This window comes from Mastomys coucha, unplaced genomic scaffold, assembly GCF_008632895.1.
Source record: "Mastomys coucha isolate ucsf_1 unplaced genomic scaffold, UCSF_Mcou_1 pScaffold23, whole genome shotgun sequence".
Classification (NCBI taxonomy): domain Eukaryota; kingdom Metazoa; phylum Chordata; class Mammalia; order Rodentia; family Muridae; genus Mastomys; species Mastomys coucha.
This window is the reverse complement of record NW_022196906.1, coordinates 92,301,986-92,304,585: the sequence shown is the minus strand read 5'-3', so window position 1 is coordinate 92,304,585 and position 2,600 is coordinate 92,301,986.

The following is a 2,600-nucleotide window of genomic DNA, read 5'->3' as shown; positions in this document are numbered from 1 at the left end:
TTAGAGACTGGATGTGATTCTACAGATGGGATACTGGAGTCCTGGTTAGTTTTATGTCAACTTGACCCAACCTAGAGTCATCTGAAAGGAGGGAACCTCAATTGAGAAAATGCCTCCATAAGATCCAGCTGTGGGGCATTTTCTTAATGTGATTGGTGGGGGAGGGTCAAGACCATTGTGGGTGGGGTCATGCCTGGGCTGGTAGTCCTGGGTTCTATAAGAAAGCAGGCTGATCAAGCCAGGGAAAACAAGCCAGTAAGCAGTACCCCTCCATGGCTTCTGCATCAGCTCCTGCCTCCAGGTTCCTGCTGTGTTTGAGTTCTTGTCCTGATTTCTTTCAGTGGTGGTAGTGTAAGACACGCTTCTCCAAGCTTGCTGTGGGTCATCATAGCAATAGAAACTCTTAAGACAAGTTGGTACCGGGATAGTGGGGTATTGCTATGTAGAGGACTGTGGAAGGATGTTGGAAACTTGGGCTAGAGATATCATTGAGTGTTGAGAGTTCAGCGGGCTGTTCTGTAGGAGCTTGGAAGATAAGAATGTTGAAAGCAGTGTAGACAATAGAGGCCTGGCTTGTGAAGGTTGGGGGTCAGGAGGAAGCAGAGACTCTATCAGGCCTTTTATGTGAGGAATCTGTGGTTTCTGGTCAGTTGGAGCTGAAGAATTGACTGTGATTAAACAGAGATCAGAAACACTAAAGTAAAAAAAAAGAATCTTTGCTTTGCTGGGACGGTGGATGCTCGTCAGCTGGGTCTGAAGAATGGGCTGTAATTAAGAAGAGACCAGCATCCCTGAGGTGAAATCGTCTGGGATTTCCTACAGGTCAGCATACAGAAGATGTGTTCCAGAACTGGCCAGGATTGTACCTTGTACTGGACGCCGACCTCAGTGACAGAAGAGTCACCTGTGTGGTACTGGTTTGGAGGACATGGAAAGCAGCTGAGGCTTGACACTGTGTTCAGGACTGGAGTCTCTGAAGAGAGCCCAGGAGAGGCTACTGGTGAAGGGGCAGCTCAGGTAGAGCAGAAGACTCTAGCATTTAAGAGAAGGCAGAATACCATGGGGTGACTGCCAAGAGCAGGCATAGAGGAGACGAGCCAGCCTGAGCCTAGAAAATGAGCTGAGCCGTATGTGATGTAGACCGTAGAGCCAGAGAAGTGACCCAGGTCCTTGGAGGATCCCAGGAGATTATGAGTTCTCATTGAGATCCTCTCTCAGCAGCTCCTTCTGTCCCTTCTGTCCCACTGGCCAAGATCTCAGACTATCCACAGCCCCACAGTACACACAAACACAACCTTCACACAGGCCAAAGACCAGCAGACATTCCCAGGGCCACATAGGCTTCCTCATGTGCATTCACAGAGCAGATGTGAGTTCCAGATAATTGGGTGTTGAATTATTTACACGTTTGGAGTTTAGTCCTGCTTTATTCGGGTCGTGACTGCACCCTTTTGAAGTAAGAAAGTCTTTAACTGGTTTTTACAGGAGCCCACAGTGGACAGACTGGATTTTTAAAGAAACTTCAGCTTATAAAACTTATTTTGGATTTTTAAATAGACAGAATTTTAAAGTACTTGAATTTGGAAAGACTGTGGGACTTTTAAAGTTTATAAAATGTTTTACACTGTGATGTTGATGTTAGTGTGTGATCTTAGGGATGAACAAGAAAGGGATGATCCTAGCTGCACAGTAATGTTTGTGTGCGATGTTAACAAGGGGTCAGTTATCTTGGCTAGTTTTATGTCAACTTGACACAAGCTAGACTCATCTGAAAGGAGGGAACCTCAATTGAGAAAATGTCTCCGTAAGATCTGAGCCCAGCAGTGGTGGCACAGGCCTTTAATCCCAGCACTTGGGAGGCAAAGGCAGGTAGATTTCTGAGTTCAAGGCCAGCCTGGTCTACAGAATGAGTTCCAGTACAGCCAGGGCCACACAGAGAAACCCTGTCTCAAAAGACCAAAAAAAAAAAGGAAAAAAAGAAAAGAAAAAAGATGTATCTGTAGGGTGTTTTCTTATTTAGTGGTTAATTGAATGGATTGTGGGTAGGGTCATGCCTGGTAGTCCTGGGTTCTATGAGAAAGCAGATTGATCAAGCTATGGGAAGCAAGCCAGTAAGCAGCACTCCTTCATGGCTTCTGCATCAGCGCCTGCCTCCAGGTTCCTGCTGTGTTTGAGTCCTTGTCTTAATTTCCTTCAGTGGTAGACTATGATGTGGGAGTATAAGCCAAATAAACTCTTTCCTCTCCAGCTTGCTTTTAGTCACTGGGGAGGTAGTCCAGCAAGGATAATAGCTTGACTCAGGTCAAAGGGTCAGGAATGACTTTGATTTACAAAGCTGGGTAGCAAAGGACAGACCAGATTGTGTGCCTTGTGGGACAGGCCTTCTGGAAGAGGCTACAGTAGGCCGTGGAGAGTTGGCCAGTCGGGCTCTTAAGGAATTGGGCCTGGAGTTAGGTGTTCCTGCCCTTTCTGAGGCTACTGTTAAAATGCTAATATAAGAACGTGCATGTGTGAGAGGCCATGTGAGAATGCACACATGTAGGAGTGCACAAATGTATGTATAGTGAGTCTGCTCAGATATTAAATTCTTTTTTTTTTTT